General features: G+C 49.8%; 1 protein-coding gene and 1 long non-coding RNA gene across 9 annotated transcripts in view; one reads left to right on the forward strand and one right to left on the reverse strand.

Annotated features, from left to right (window-relative positions):
- LOC108539453 (uncharacterized) overlaps window positions 1-3,987 on the forward strand; it is a 7,961-nt gene extending 3,974 nt beyond the window's left edge. For 5 of the 7 annotated variants that reach the window (XR_001888366.1, XR_001888362.1, XR_001888365.1 and 2 more), the window contains 2 exons: window positions 2,249-2,456; window positions 3,041-3,257. This is a non-coding gene — a long non-coding RNA (uncharacterized LOC108539453). The other 2 variants (XR_001888367.1, XR_001888363.1) reach the window with 2 other exon arrangements.
- RIPOR3 (RIPOR family member 3) overlaps window positions 1-17,086 on the reverse strand; it is a 106,797-nt gene that overhangs the window by 85,636 nt on the left and 4,075 nt on the right. Inside the window, exon 1 of one of the 2 annotated variants that reach the window (XM_017888141.1) lies at window positions 7,827-8,043. The exons of the other annotated variant lie outside the window; for it this stretch is intronic. The gene's annotated coding sequence lies outside the window, so the exon portion shown is untranslated. Of the gene's footprint in view, window positions 1-7,826; window positions 8,044-17,086 lie in introns of those variants that run through there. 2 annotated transcript variants of the gene reach the window in all.

A 17,086-nucleotide genomic window follows, 5' to 3' on the forward strand; every position in this document is an offset into this window, starting at 1 on the left:
TATTTATTTTTATTTATTATTATTTTTTTTTTTTTGAGACGGAGTCTCGCTCTGTCGCCCAGGCTGGAGTGCATTGGCCACATCTCAGCTCACTGCAAGCTCCGCCTCCCGGGTTTACGCCATTCTCTCGCCTCAGCCTCCCGAGTAGCTGGGACTACAGGCGCCCGCCATCTCGCCCGGCTAATTTTTTTGTATTTTTTTAGTAGAGACGGGGTTTCACCTTGTTAGCCAGGATGGTCTCGATCTCCTGACCTCGTGATCCGCCCGTCTCGGCCTCCCAAAGTGCTGGGATTACAGGCTTGAGCCACCGCGCCCGGCCTATTTGATTTATTTTGAGACAGAGTCTTACCCTGACACCCAGGCTGGAGTGCAGTGGTGCGATCTCTGCTCGCTGCAACCTCCACCTCCTGGCTTCAAGTGATTCTCCTGCCTCAGCCTCCCAAGTAGCTGGGACTAAAGGCGTGCACCACCATGCCTGGCTAATTTTTGTGTTTTTAGTTGTCTAGGGTTTATTTTAGTTGTATTTTAGTTGTTTAGGGTCATGTTTAGTTGTATTTTAGTTGTTTAGGGTTTCACCGTGTTGGCCAGGCTGGTCTCAAACTCCTGACCTCACGTGATCCACCTGCGTCAGCCTCCCACAGTGCTCAGATTACAAGCATGAACCACCGTGCCTGGCCATGGGTGGACACTTCTAATGAGCAGAATATGGCAGAAGGGACAGGATGTCACCTCCGAGATTAGGTTATAAAAGACAGTGACTTCCAACTCTCTCTCTTTCTCCCTCTCTCTCATGTGAGCGTACACACACACACACACACACACACACACACACACTTCTTGGCTTTCTTGCTTTGACACAGCAAGCTGCCATGCTGGAGATACCCACATAGAAAAGAACTGAAATCAGTCTCCAGCCACTAATAGATAACTAATAGCAATAGATAACTAATACAGCCACTTATTAGCTCTGCCCTCAGACCAGTTCTTAACCTGTATGTGCATACCCTCATCTGAAAATGGGCATAATAGCACATCCCCACCATGCAGATTAATTGTGAGGACCACAAAAATGAATGGATGGGTAGATGGGTAGATGGATGGAAGGATAGTTGGGTAGGTGAACAGATGAATGGGTGGGTGAATGAATGGGTGGGTGGATGGATGGATGGATGGGTGGATGGATGGATGGATGGATGGGTGGATGGATGAATGAGTGAGTGGGTGGGTGGGTAAATTGGTGGATGGATAGATGGATGGGTGGAAGGGAGAAAAGATGGATGGATGGATGGATGGATGGATGGACGGACGGACAGGTGGATGAGTAGATGATTAGGTGGATGGGTGGGTGGATGGACGGATGGGTAGGTGGGTGGGTGGGCGACTGGATGGATGGATGGATGGATGGATGGATGGATGGATGGATGGAACTACTGACTGCAGCCATGTGAATATCACAGAATCAGGAAGTGAAGCCCAATCAGCAAGTCCCAATGGGGCTGTGAATAACCCTCACTGAGCAGCTGTCACAAGGCCAAGCACCTGGCTGTCCCCCTAGGAAAGCCCCTCACCAAGGTGAAGCCCTACCTCCATCCTCTTTACCCCAGTCAGTTCCTCCTGGGGTTTCAAAGGACCAGTGTGCTTAGAGCTACCTCTGGTCAGAAGCCAGCAGAGTCCTGCAGTAAAAGGGGTTGGAGCCCCCTGCTGAGCTCAGTACTGAAGAGGAGTCATGGCCAGGCAACCTAGCACCCTCTACCCTCCACTGGGAAACCCCCAGGCCACATTCTGCCATCCTTTTCTCATTGATTATGTTCCCCATGAGGCTGCTCTTGCCCAAAAGCTGGCCCAGTTTGGCACCACAGAGACAAACAAACCAACAGCTATAGCATCTGGTAGCCCCAGTAACTGACTCTTGTGGGAAGACTGCGGCCAGCTGGCCCGAGTCCCACAGCCTGACTACAGCTCCGTCAATGGCCAGTCCTGGGGGCAACAAGGACACAGGGGAAGGGTCAGGCCCCAGCTCTCATGCTGTAACAGATGCCAGACTCCAAGTTAGGAGAATGGACTTTCCACCGGGATGCACGTCACAGTGCCCGGAACCCTAACAGACATGCATCAGACTTGACACCTTCCCCACCCACCAACCCAGGCTTGGCTGCCCATAGGGGTGCACACCTGTCCTCCCATCTCCTCCTTGTCTAGAGCCATGTGGGCAGAGGGGGATGTGAAGACAGATCCTCGATGTCCACAGGTGCGGGGACTGCTTGCCAGCCCACGGCAACTCATCTGTAGCACATAGAGATTTGGGGGTAAGCCCAGTGATGTGGAGTATGTGGGCTGCCCAAGCTGGGTAGCAACCAACCTCAGCATTGAATGTACTGAGAGCCGGACCGGTGGATGTCCCCACTGCCCTGAGGCAGGTCCAGGAGAAGGCTCCTACTTGCTGTGCAGAGGGCAAGGTAAGTCTTCTCCTTGATCTACAGCCAGAAGACAGCAGGGCTGCTTCTCTCTGCATCCCAGCCTCCACTCTTCTCTAGATACCATCACCTCCATGACAACTGCAGTTAACATTTAGTGAAGACCCCTAGGTGCCATGCGCCCCTGCGATGCCCACAGATGCCTCTGAGGTGGGCCCTGTAATGGTCCCTATGTCAGGGAGGGACTGTCCCAGGCCCAGCTGGTCAGTGAGGGAGGCAGGATTTAAACCCAGGCAGCCTGGCTTTGGGGCACTGCTCTCTGCCATGTGGCTAGTTCTTACACCCTTGCCAGCTACCCCCTGCAAAGGTAGGCAGCCTGGCTTTGTCCTTCAGGAGCCCCTGATCTCTCTCAGGGGCCTCCAATCTACCCACTGGCTCTCCCTGCTGACAGAGCAACTATTTTCTGTCCCCAAAGCCCCAGTCTCTGGAAATGACCTTCCTTCCTTCTCCAGCTCATGGCTGTGAGAGGCTCCTAACTGCACCCACCCCCGATCCGCCAAAGCCAGTTACTCCACGTCCAAGACACAGGCATGTTAAAATGTAAACTGCCATTCATCATCTTGCAGCGTGACTGTTTGCCTCCATCAGGCCCCAGTCTGGCCTCACCACGCCTCCACACTCTCCTCAGCGTCAAAGAAACAGACTTGTCCTGCCAGGGCCTTTGCCAGGCCTGGCCCGGGAAGTCAGGGCTCCCTGACCCGATGGAGCGAATCGTTGTGAGCATTTATTTAATAGCATTATCTTGATGATGAATAAATCACACCTTCATGAACCATTTTTCCATTTGTAGCACCAAGTCAAGACTCCCAAAATGTTACCAGATGTCAGGCATGAAGTATACACTCCTGGCAAGCTCTGCCATGCATGGGAGTCACACCGCTTTCGACCCACAGGAGAGCCAGCCACGAGCAGTCCAAGGCAGGAGCAGAACTCCATGTTGGCCATTATAAAGACAAGATTCCTTTTCCCCCGCTTTTTATGGCCTCTCTGGGGAAGATGTGTCTGGAAGGAGGTGTGGGCCAGGAAAGAGCATATCTCTGATGCCTGGGATTCCGGGACAGAATGTGCAGCCGACTCTAAGCTCTTGGGACGGGATTGGAGGGTCTCAAAACCGTGCCAGCTTTGGAGTCAGAGAGAAAAGAATCCCAACCCCAGATTTACCATTTGCTAACATGTGTGACCTTGGGCAAATCAGCTCACCTCTGTGGCCCTCGACAGAGATAATCCTGGTACCTACTTCACAGAGTCACGGAGAGGATTAAATGGGAAGAGGAATAAAAGGAGTTTGGAGGAGTGCCCAGCACATAGTGTGCATTGAGCAAATCCTGTAGTAAGAGGAGTATTCATAATAGCTACTATTGATTAGGTGGTGGTGTCAGTTGAACAGTGTTCCCCCAAAATTCATGTCCACCCAGAGACACAGAATGTGACCATTTGTGGAAATAGGGTCTTTGCAAATCTAAGCAGTTAAGATGAGGTCATACTAGATTAGGGTAGGCCCTAAGTCTAATGACTGGTGTCCTTATTAGAAGAGGATAGGGGCTGGGCACAGTGGCTCACACTTGTAATCCCAGTGCTTTAGGAGGCTGAGACAGGGAGATGGCTTGAGCCCAGAAGTTCAAGATCAGCCTGGACAACATAGTGAGACCCATCCAGTCTCTAAAAAAGAAACTAAAAGCCAGGTGCAGTGGCTTGCACCTGTAATCCTAGCACTTTGGGAGCACTGAGGCAGGAGGATCGCTTGAGGCCAGGAGTTCAAGACCAGCCTGGGCAACATAGCAAGACCTCATCTCTATTAAAAAGTAAATAAATAATAAATAAAATTAAATTAAAAAAAATTTTTTTTAATTAGCCAGCCATGGTGGGAGGATTGCTTGAGCCTGGGAGTTTGAGGCTGCAGTGAACTATGATCAGGCCACTGCACTCCTGCTTGAGCAACAGAGTGAGATCCTATCTAAAAAAAGCCGGGACACACAGGAAGTGGTGGGTAAAGATGGTGCAGCTACAAGCTGAGGAGCAACAAGCATCCCTGACCACTGGCAGAAGCTAAGACACAAGAAAGGATTCTTCCTTAGAGTCTTCAGAGGGAAAGTGGTCCTACCCACACCCTGATTTCAAACTTCTAGCATCCAGAACTGTGAAAGAACAAGCTTCTGTTGTTTGAAGCCACCCAGTTGGAGGTGCTTCATTACAGCAGTCCTAGGAAGCTAATGCGGGTGGTTACTATGCACTAGGTTCCCTGCATTATAAATGCATCATATGTGTGAATTCACCTAAATCCTCACAACTGTAAGAGGAAACCACCACTATTACTATACCATTTTACAGAGGGAGTGATCAAGACTCAGAGAAGTTAAGGGACTCATAGCTGGATCTAGATTTGAATTTGGTCTACCTGGTCTAAAGCCTGCTTTTAAGGGCCAACTCTGTGCCAAGTGCTAGAGCCACTTCCTTGCTCAGTCCTCACCGACCACACTGTGCTATCTTTATTCACATTTTGCAGTTGAGGAAACAGGTTCAGGCAGGTGTGTCCAAGGCCACCCTATTTAGGGACTGACAAAGGCAGCTTCATCTGACTCCAGTGCCAACGTCCATGCTGTTGACCAGACCATCCCTGCCAACTTCCCAATATGAATGCTTTGAGTGGCTCTCAGCCCCCAGGCAGTGGAACACCAGCACACCAGTGCCTGGAGGGCAGCAGCTGTCCAGCAAATGTCTGCTCTTTCACTTGTTCACTCATTCAGGGCAAGTCCAATGGCAGACGGGGCAGGAGATCCAGGGCCAGCATCGGTGGTGCAGGGAGCCCCTCTGGCCCCTTAAATATCCTCAGACAATCCCAGAAATCATTCCTGGATCTACCCTCTATGAGTTTGCTAGAATAGCTACTGCTGAACTGTAGGGTAGGGAGGGAGAGACACAAACACAGGCAAAACCACACAACAGCGAAGATTCCATCAGGGCAGGAATGTTTGTCCACCAGGAAACAAGAACCAGTTCATCTGAGTTTCTTCGCCTTTTGTCCCAAGATGCAAAAATGTCAAAAATGTGCAAGGGCTCTGGCCACAGATGGACATAGTATCTCACCCTCACGGGCTGCTTCCTGCGTGGGGCTGAAGGTCAGGGTAAAGGTTACTGCCCTGAGAGTCAGGGGAAGTGGGTCTGCCTCCTGCTGTGTCACGTCCTTGCCATGGTGTGTGGGATAAGGCCCATCATCTCCCAGAATTAAGCTGTAGCTGACTATAAAACCAGAGGTTAGGGCTGGGTGTGGGGGCTCATGCCTGTAATCCCAGAACTTTGGGAGGTTAAGGCAGGAGGTTCACTTGAACCCAAGAGTTCAAGGCCATCCTGGGCAAAACAGCGAGACCCCATCTCTACTAAAAATACAAAAATTAGCCGGACATGGTGGTGCGCGCCTGTGGTCCCAGCTACTCTGGAGGCTGAGGTAGGAGGATCACTTGAGCCCAGGAGGTCAAGGCTGCAGTGAGCCGTGATCATGCCACTGTACTCCAGCCTGGGCCACAGAGCAATACTCTGTCTAAAAACAAAACAAAAAACCCACAGGTGAGGTCACATCAGGCTTTTTCCCTTTATTCTCCCTAAGGGCTGCACCCTCTATCAATGCCTCCTCCAGATTCTACCTTTTTTTTTTTTTTTTTTTTTAGTAGAGGTCTTGCTTATACCCAGGCTGGTTTCAAACTCCTGGGCTCAAGCAATCCTCCTGCCTCAGTCTCACACCCAGCCCAGATTCTACTTCACACTTGGCCCTGTCCGTCAATCCATTTGCAGTCACTAAGCACCAGCTGCATGCACCATGTCTGGAAGGATGTTCACAACTATCAACATGGATAACTAATAATATCAACAAGACCACAGTGTAAACGTAAAGCAATATGTGCTTGGTCTCATTTAATTCTCACATCAAACCCGTGGGATACATATCATTAGCACCCTCATTTTCTAGAGAAAACTCAGTTCTGAGGGTGGATGATTTGCCAAGTTCCTGGGAATTCGGCCTAATTCGCTTCAGAGGTGGCTGCAACTGCCTGTGGCCCGGCATTCCCATAGATGGGTCATTTTCTCACACCAGCTTAGATTTCTTGTGCCAGACACAGGGTCTAACCCCATTTGCATTATGTCTCTGAGACCTCACAAGACCTTCCCGTGAATTTGTTGCCATTACTATTATTCTTGTTTCCTTTAATTTTTTTTTTTGAGACGGAGTTCTGCTCTTGTTGCCCAGGCCTGGGTGCAGTGGCGCGATCTCAGCTCACTGCAACCTCTGCCTCCCAGGTTCAAGTGATTCTCCTGCCTCAGCCTCCTGAGTAGCTGGGATCACAGGTTCGTGTCACCACGCCCGGCTAATTTTTGTGGTTTTAGTAGAAATGGGGTTTCACCATGTTGGTCAGGCTGGTCTCGAATGCCTGACCTCAGGTGATCCACCTGCCTTGGCCTCCCAAAGTGCTGGGATTACAGGCATGGGCTACTACGCCTGGCTTTTTTTTTTTTCTTTTGAGACAGGGTCTCATTCTGTCACCCAGGCTGGAGTGCAGTGGGGCGATCTCAGCTCACTGCAACCTCTGCCTCCCTGGTTCAAGCGATTCTCCTGCCTCAGCCTCTTGAGTACCTGGAATTACAGGCACGTGCCACCACGTCCAGCTAAATTTTGTATTTTTAGTAGAGATGGGGTTTTACCATGTTGGCCAGGCTGGTCTCGAACTCTCGAACTCCTAACCTCAAGTGATGCACCCGTCCCGACCTCCCAAAGTGCTGGGATTACAGGCATGAGCCACCGTGCCTGGCCTTATTATTCGTCTTCTTAGTCTGCTTTCAGATGAGGACACAGAGCCACAGGAGTTACAAGGGTGGAGGTGCTGGGAAGTCAGGACCAAAATCAGCCTACTGACTCCAGAACTCATTTTCTCAATCATCATGGGTTTTGCCCCCCAAGAAGAGAACCAACCACCATGGGTGCTAAACCAGTGGCCGATATAGCAAAGTGTATTGGAGCAGAGATCCCAGCGGGCTTCCTAGAGGAAGAGGATTACAAAAAATTGGGCAGAGCCCACGTGGCACAGTACAGGTTTCCTCTCTCCAGACCACATAAGGGCATTTGCCAGGAACCTGGGGGCTGGGTGACCTTGCCCCAGCCCTCCGAAACTCACCCCATCCAGAGGGACACAGTAGGAATCTGTCCCACCTGGCTCAGGGAGGGCCTGCCCCCACCTCCCGCCCCACCCCACAGGCCTGTCTGCATGCCAGGCCAGAGCTGGCCACATGCCCACACATCTCTCCTCGTTCTGCAGGCTCCAGGAAGGAAAGTCCAAGACCAAGGTTATTATAGGGGTCACATACCTTAAGGAGTGAGTGGAGGGGCTGGCACACAAGCCACAGGTTATTCAACGCAGTGCTATTCGTGATCACCAAAGATCGGAACTGATCTCATGTCCATCAGCAGGGGATGGGACTAAGATATTTTGGCACAACCACATATGACTCAAGTGTCAAGGGAGGAAGAGTGGGGGAGTCTTGAATAAATAACAAAAGCTGGCGTTTACGCAGGACTTTGCACATGGTGGGGGCTGCTTGCAAGTACTTTGCATGTTATTAACTCATTTAATCCTTACATCACCCCAGGAGGAGGAACCATTATTATCTCTTTAAAATGACACCTTTGCCGGGCGCGGTGGCTCAAGCCTGTAATCCCAGCACTTTGGGAGGCCGAGACGGGCGGATCACGAGGTCAGGAGATCGAGACCATCCTGGCTAACACGGTGAAACCCCGTCTCTACTAAAAAATACAAAAAACTAGCCGGGCGAGGTGGTGGGCGCCTGTAGTCCCAGCTACTCGGAGGCTGAGGCAGGAGAATGGCATAAACCCAGGAGGCGGAGCTTGCAGTGAGCTGAGAACCGGCCACTGCACTCCAGCCCGGGTGACAGAGCGAGACTCCGTCTCAAAAAAATAAAATAAAATAAAATGACACTTTTAAAATGACACCAGGTGGGAGGAGCACTTGAGTTCAGGAGTTCAAGACCAGAGGGCAACAAAATGAGACCTCATCTCTACAAAAAATTCAAAAAATTAACCAGGCCTGGTGGTCCACACCTGTAGTACCAGCTGTTCAGGAGACTAAAGTGGGAGGATTGCTTGAGCCCAGGAATCTGAGGCTGCAGTGAGCCATGATTGCACCACTACACTCCAGCCTGGGTAACAAAGCAAGATCCCACCGATCCTGTCTCTCAAACCAAAGAACTATATACTATCCCTATATCATACCTATAACACACCACCACACACAAGCACGCGCCGCCTCTACTCATATAACACACATATATTTCTCTCATATACCTCCAACAACACTCTCTCACTCTCAACTTACTATAAAATGAAGGTGCCACTTGGTTGAGTTTATGGTTAAAAAATAAATAAAATTAAAAAAAAGAAAAAAACAGAGGCACCAAGAAGTGAAGTTTCTTGAACCCAGGTTCATGGTCAACAAACAGTGGACTGGGCCAGGCACGGTGGCTCACACCTGTAATCCCAGCAATTTGGCAGGCAGAGGCTGGAGGATTGCTTGAGTTTAGGAGTTCGAGACCAGCCTGGGCAACACGGCAAAAATCACATCTCCACTGGTCTGGTGGCTCACGCCTGTAATCCCAGCAATTTGGGAGGCGGAGGCGGGAGGATCACGAGGTCAGGAGATTGAGACCATCCTGACAAACACGGTGAAACCGCATATCTACTAAAAATACACACACACACACACACACACACACACACACACAAATTAGCCGGGCATGGTGGCGCTCGCCTGTAGTCCCAGCTACTTGGGAGGCTGAGGCAGGAGAATCGCTTGAACCCAGGAGGCAGAGGTTGCAGTGAGCCAAGATTGTGCCCCTGCAGTCCGGCCTGGGTGACAGAGTGAGACTCTGTCTCAACAACAACAACAGAAAATCATCTCTACTAAAAAACTGCAAAAATTAGCCAAGTGTGGTGGCACACACCTGTAGTCCCAGCTACCCGGGAAGCTGAGGTGGGAGGATCACCTGAGCTCGGGAGGTCAAAGCTGCAGTTAGCTGCACTCCGGCCTGGCAACCAGAGTGAGATCCTGTCTCAGAACAAACAGACAAACAAACAGTAGACCTGAAATTTGGTGCAAGCAGCAGGCGCCAGACCCATGCTTGGTCCCATCCTCCCAGCATCTCTGTTTTGTCCTGGGTCGCTCGGCCAGGAGCTCCCTGGAACCTGGGAAGGAAGATAAGAGTGCAGACAAACGTCAGCACCCCCACCCTCCGCTGGCCTTGGGGAGCAGGTGTCATTAGAGGAGGCTCAACTGAAGCCTGCATCTGAAACAGATCCTCATAACTCAGGCGCTGTGGTAGCCAACTTCTCTCTACCGTCAATTGCGGCCAGCGGGGCTCACCAATTATTTTTATAGCCTTTCCTGGAGTCATGACAAGGAAAACTAAACGGCCCACAGGACCCCTTTCATCACTAACAGCCGGGTTTCACGGTTGGGGGTGGAGGAAGGAAAGAAAAATCACTTTTTTCCCCACTTTGAGTTAATCAACAGAACTCAAGTCTGGGCAGCCAATATGTTGGTGTTGAGAAAAGCTGTTCTCAAGCAGAACTAATTGGCAACAGAAATGGAATTTTCTTCCCCACCTCCCTAAAAAATATAAACATGCTTTATCCCAGAGAATTACCCTTCAGAATAGGTATTGCAGACTTGTTGTGTGCAGCCGCCCGTGCGCAGCTGGTAATCTCATGCCGACCTGGCCAAAGGCTGCCTGTGCTGGTTACAGCTCCACCAGAGCAGTCTCTTTCACAATACAATGGTCACGAAGGTCAGTGGCCCAAACCAGCCCAGCCAGCCGAGAGTGGACACTTGCTTTCCTGATGCCCAGCACCTATCTCCTGCTCCTACGAACAGCCTTTGGCTTTTGTTAGGTCGGGGGGTGGAAGGGCACCCTGATTTGCAGGTACAAGTGTGAGTGGCATTGATACCCCCTCAGCTCCAGGGATAAGCTCTGACAGGCATAAGCCAAAGAACATACTCCAGGGAAATTTCAAGAAGGGGAATATAACATAACAGGAAACAATAGCTGGCACAGTGGCTCACACCTTCATCCCAGCACTTTGGGAGGCTAAGGTGGGTGAATCTATTTCAGCTTAGGAGTTTGAGACCAGCCTGATCAACAAAGTGAGACCCCAGCCTCTGCAAAAAATAAAAACTGACTGGGCGTGGTGGTGCGTGCCTGTAGTCCCAGCTGCTCAGGAGGCTGAGATGGGAGGATCTGCTTGAGCCCGGGAGGTGGAGGCTGCAGTGAACCAAGATCATGCCACTGCACTGAGCCTGGATGACAAAGTCAAACCCTGTCTCCAAAAAACAAAAGAAGAGAAGAAACAATAAGAGCACAAGAAAAAATGAGGCTTCTGGAGAAGACGGCTCTTTTCATTTTACAGAAATTGAGGTTCAGAGACGCGACGCAACTGCTCAGAGGTATACAGTGAGGCGGGAGGGGATCCAGGGTTTGAACCCAAGTCTGTAGGACTGAGGAGTCTGCAACCCTTAACTGCAGGCACTACTGAAAGGCAGCATAAACCTCAGAGGAAGCCAGAAGAGCTGGATTCAAACCCAGTTCTGCCATTTACTCCCTGTGTAATCTCAGGCAAGTTACTTAACCTCTCTGTTCCTCAGTTTCCATATCTGTAAAGTGGGGCTTCTAAGGGCAACTCTGTTTGCAGGATCTGAGGGGTAAATAATTAATAGCAATATCTGTAAAGTGCACGCAACAGTGCCCGTCACGGACCAAGGATTCGCCCCTTCCCCACCACACCGTTTCCCACACGCGGTGAGAACCAGACCAAATAAAAGGAGGTGGAGGGGAGGAAGGAAAAGTTGATGTTATCAGATCTGTAATCCCTACTCTCCGTGTAGTACAGCTGCCAGGCTTGGCTGTCCTCCAGGAGAAGCTGTGCCACAAAGATGTGGGACGTCACGAACACGCAGCCCATTCAAGGCTTTTGGATGTTCCAACCCCGTCCTTGGTGTCAGTCAAGATCTAGGGGAAATTCCACCCATTCAGGTGGCAAAAAGTAAGACATCTGACAAATGCCATGTGTAGAGGGTGCCTTGTGAATTGGTACAACCATTGGAAAATAATTCAGCATACGATTTCATATTCCAGCAATTCTACTCCCAGGTACATACTTGAGACACACTCCTGTATGTGTGCGATAGGACAGTACACAAACCCTCAAAGCAGAACCGTTTATGTAGCAAACAAAACTGGCAAACGGAAACAACCCACGTGGTCATAGACAGGAAAAATAAATGCTGGTATGCCATGGAATAGTACACAGCAGAGAAAAGTAAATGAACAAGTGTTATGCAATCATATCAATGAATTTTAGCAATAAAGTGATTTATAAAAATATAAGTGCCAGGGGCTGGGCACCGTGGCTCACACCCATAATCCCAGCACTTTGGGATGCTAAGGCAGGCTGATTGCTTGAGGCCAGGAGTTCAAAGCCAGCCTGGGCAATATGCAACATGGCAAAGCCCTGTCTCTACAAAAAAGTAGCCGGGTGTGGTGGTTCATGCCTGTAGTCCCAGCTAACAGGGAGGGTGAGGTGGGAGGATCACCTGAGCCCAAGAAGTCAAGGCTACAGTGAACTGAGATTGCACCGCTGCACTCCAGCCTGGGTGGCAGAGTGAGACCCTGTCTCAAAATGTGTGTGTGTGTGTGTGTGTGTGTGTGTGTGTGTGTCTGCGTGTATGTGCCAGAAGACAAGATACATCTTTATGTAAAGTTCAAACAGCAGTAAAAGTAAATGATACATTATTTTGGCATACATGTAAGTGATAAAAGTATTTTTTTAAGCAAGGGAAATTGAGAAGAAGAAAATGTTCTGGAAATGGATGGCGCTGATAATTGCACAACATCGTGAATGTGCGTAATGCCGCTGAATTGTACGCCTAAAATGGCTAAAGTGGTAAATTCTGTGATTTTACCACAATTTTAGAAAGGCAAGGGAAAGCTAAACACAGAATTCAAGATAGCAGCTACTACCACAGTGGGAGAGGGAGGGAGGCAAGATGGGAAAAGAGTTCGGAAGTAGATGTAAAATGGTTGTCCGAGTCCCAGCACTTAGGTGGGGCCGTGGCTTCACAGGTGTTTATCATTTTATAAATAGCTATAGGCTGGGCGTGGTGGCTCACGCCTGTAATCCCAGCACTTTGGGAGGCCGAGGCGGGTGGATCACAAGGTCAGGAGATCGAGACCATCCTGGCTAACACGGTGAAACTCCGTCTCTACTAAAACTACAAAAAATTAGCTGGGCGTGGTGGCAGGTGCCTGTAGTCCCAGCTACTCGGGATGCTGAAGCAGGAGAATGGTGTGAACCCGGGAGGTGGAGTTTGCAGTGAGCTGAGATCGCACCACTGCACTCCAGTCTGGGAGACACAGCCAGACTCCGTCTCAAAAATAAATAAATAAATAAATAGCTATAAAGAGATTGTTAGATGGAAGGGTAGGTGGAGCTGTTCAGGTGCCCTTTCAGTATGTCATTATGGAATGATGAATCATTCAATCCTACTTACTTTTCCTTTTTTTTTTCTTTGAGATGGAGTCTCACTCCATCGTCCAGGTTGCAGTGCAGCAGTGAGATCTCAGCTTGCTGCAACCTCCACCTCTTGGGTTCAAGTGATTCTTCTGCCTCAGCCTCCTGAGTAACTGGGATTACAGGTTCGTGTCACCATGCCTGACTAATTTTTGTGTTTTTAGTAGAGACGGGGTTTCGCCATATTGGCTGGGCTGGTCTCAAACTCCTGACCTCAGGTGATCCACCCTCCTCGGTCTCCCAAAGTACTGGGATTACAGGCATGAGCCACTGTGCCCGGTCAATTCTGCTTACTTGAGGTCCATTTTTAAAAAAGGAGGCCAGGCGCAGTGTCTCATAACTGTAATCCCAGCACTTTGAGAGGCCAAGGCGGGTGGATCACCTGAAGTCAGGAGTTCGACACCAATCTGGCCAACACAGCAAAACCCTGTCTCTACTAAAAATACAAAAATTAGCCGGGTGTGGTGGCCCATGCCTGTAGTCCCAGCTACTCAGGAGGCTGAGGCAGGAGCATCACTTGAACTTGGGAGGCGGAGGTTGCAGTGAGCCGAGATTGCACCATCGCACTCCATCCTGGGTGACAGAGTGAGGCTCCATCTCAGAAAAAAAAAAAAAAAAAAAAAAAATCCCTACCTTCAGGAAACTCACATTCCAGCATCTAGCAGGGGACACTTAAGAAAATAAGAATATATATGTATGTTAGATGATGAGACATGTGTGGTAAGGAGAAAAATAAACCAGAAAAGGGATGGAGAAGACCAGGGAGCAAAGGAAGGCTGTAATTTTAAATGGAGACTCAGGACGGCCTCACCGTGAAGGTGATGTTTGTGTAAAGACCTGGGCGATATGAACAAGTGGGCCACGTGGATATGTGAAGAATGAGCACCCAGGCAGAGAGAAAAGCGATTGCAAACGTCCTGGGGCAGGACTGTGCCTGACCTCAAGAACAGCAAGTGTGGGGAATGGGAGGGAGGAGAGACAAGGTCAGAGAGGCCCGGGCCCTGCAGGCCTTGTGGGCCGTGGTGAGGACTTTGCCTGTGCTCTGGGCAAGGTGGGACCAGGGCTGGCTGGAGACAGGAGGTATCCTGAACAGAGAAGGAACGGGATCTGATTTCATTTTAACAGGACCTCATTGGCTGCACACAGAGAACCAGAAACACCGGTGAGGAGGCAACGGCAATAGTCCAGAGAGAGAAACCATGGCCGCTGGGACCAGGGTGGAGGGAGCGGAGGTGACACAGAGCTGTCAGCTTCTGGGTGCAGGTTGACAGGGTAGCCAACGGAATTTCTTTTTTGTTCCTCTTTGTTTTTGAGACAGGGTCTCACTCTGTCACTCAGGCTGGATTGCAGTGGCACAAACATGGCTCATTGTGTAGCTTCAACTTCCTAGGCTCAAGTGAGCCTCCTGCCTCAGTTTCCTGAGTAGCTGGGACCACAGGTGCATGCAACCACACCCAACTAATTATTTAAAATATGTTTGTAGAGACAGGGTCTTGCTATGTTGACCAGGCTGGTCTTGAACTCCTGGTCTCAAGCGATCCTCCTGCCTTGGCCTCCCAAAGTGCTGAGATTACAGGCATGAGCCACTGTGCCTGGCCTGATGGGATAGAATTTTTTAAAAAATAGGCTGGGCACGGTGGCCCACACCTGTAATCCCAGCACTTTGGGAGGCCAAGGTGGGCAAATCACCTGAGGTCAGGAGTTTGAGACCAGCCTGGCCAACATGGTGAAACACCTGTCTCTACTAAAACTACAAAAATCAGGCGTGGTGGCGCACACCTGTAATCCCAGCTACTAGGGAGGCTGAGGCAGGAGAATCTCTTGAACCTGGGAGGCAGAGATTGAAGTGAGCCAAGATGGCGCCGCTGCACTCTAGCCTGGGTGACAGAGCGAGACTCCATCTCAAAAAAACAAAAAACAAAAACAAACAAAAAAACCCCCTGCTCTTCTAGGACTTCTGTGATGTGGGCATCAAAATGAATGTTTTAGGTCTTCATGGGCTCACATGGAAAAATGTCCAGGACACCTGTCGGTTGAAAGAAGGAAGATGCAGAATAAAATGTATAGAATGATCCCATTTTTGAAAATTAAAATTACGTGAAAAAGAAAAAAATAGGAATGAGGTGAATGAATGGCCTGAAAGCATAGACGCCTGGCTCTTAACAGGGGTGGCCCAGGGTGGGTACAGGAGCCACTGAGGTTTAAACTCAGGCGCGCCCTTCCTACCTCGCAAAACAATGAAACATGCATGCTTGGGGCCGGGCACAGTGGCTCATGCCTGTAATTCGAGCACTTTTGGAGGCCTGTGGGTAGATCACCTGAGGTCAGGAGTTCAAGACCTGCCTGACCAATATGATGAAACCCCGTCTCTACTAAAAATACAACAATTAGCCAGGTGTGGTGGCAGGCACCTGTAGTCCCAGCTCCTCGGGAGCTCTTGAGACAGGAGAATCACTTGAACTCAGGAGGCAGAGGTTGCAGTGAGCTGAGATCGCACCACTGCACTCCAGCCTGGGCGACAGAGCGAGACTCTGTTAACAAAAAAAAGAAAAGAAAATGCACGTTTTAGTTCTCTTTTAAACTGCTGTGGGCATGGTTCTCCTCTTGTATTGCAGTCGCGCTTCTCTTAGCTAATGTCCCACCTGGGCCTCCTCTTTGGCCTGGACTATAAGAGAGCGGAACTTGGGAATGAGAAATATTTTCCTCTCGTGCTTGCTGGCTTAGGCCCTTAGAACTGGAAAGGGCCCACCTGGCTCCTAGAGTTTCTAAAAATAGCAAGCTGTCTGAACTTTCCTATAGGTTTGGCTTAGCCGTTCCTCTGACTTGTTCCAAGATGCCGTTTCTATTAGGGCATCATTCGCTGTGCATGAAAACAAAGAATGGCAGGAGAGAGACTAGAAACGGAACAGGACTAATCGGGAGCCGCTGCAGATGGACTCGAAATGCCCCGCGAACGCAGACACAGTGGACACAATGGAGAGTGCGTCCCAGGGCCTTTGTCACTAGTGGAGCTGGGGCCCAGATGCTGCTAGTGTAGATGGGGTCTCTACCCCACCCGATCTGTCTGCATCCACTCCAATGCTTCCGGCAAGAGAGAGGAGTTCGGCTGCTGGTTTAAGTGAGAGGAGAAAGTTGAAAGATTTGCATCCAAGACCTGTGCCTGGGGTCTGAATTCCTTTGGAAGAGGACTGAGGACTGTTCGTGAGAGGATTTTGGACAACCCGGACACGACCATAGGTGCTGTGGAACTAGTGGTGCCCTGGCAAAGGTTTAGCAACCAGCTCTCTCCACCGGAAAGTGAGTGTGGTGCACATGTGTGCATGGGCGAGTACATATATTTGCATATCCACACACACTACTTCGGTTTATTATAAATTTTATTGATGTAGGCTGGGCGCAGTGGCTCGTGCCTGTAATCCCAGTGCTTCGGGAGGCTGAGGTGGGTGGATCACTTGAGGTTAGGAGTTCGAACCAGTCTGGCCAACATGGTGAAACCCCGTCTCTACCAAAAATATAAAAAATTAGCCAGGCATGGTAGCAGGCGCTTGTAATCCCAGCTACTTGGGAGGCTGAGACAGGAGAATTGCTTGAACCTGGGAGGTGGAAGTCGCAGTGAGCCGAGATCACGCCACTGTCCTCTAGCCTAGGCAACAGAGTGTGACTCCATCTCAAAAAAAAAATTGTCTTCAAATAAAGGATGTGCAGCACACAATTTACAAATAAAAATAAAACTTACAATACCCTTTTTTTGTACATGTAATATAATCATTTCATTCACAGGTAGCAGTTTTGTTGATTTTTTGCCCCCAGCAAAATCTGTAATCAACCTATGGTTACAGCTGATGAAGGAGTATAATTCTTCAGAAATACCAGTTAATATTTTCCTTTCTAAAAAATTTCTAGGCCGGGCGCGGTGGCTCAAGCCTGTAATCCCAGCACTTTGGGAGGCCGAGACGGGCGGATCACGAGGTCAGGAGATCGAGACCAT

This window comes from Rhinopithecus bieti, unplaced genomic scaffold (genome assembly GCF_001698545.2).
Source record: "Rhinopithecus bieti isolate Rb0 unplaced genomic scaffold, ASM169854v2 scaffold_15834, whole genome shotgun sequence".
NCBI lineage: Eukaryota > Metazoa > Chordata > Mammalia > Primates > Cercopithecidae > Rhinopithecus > Rhinopithecus bieti.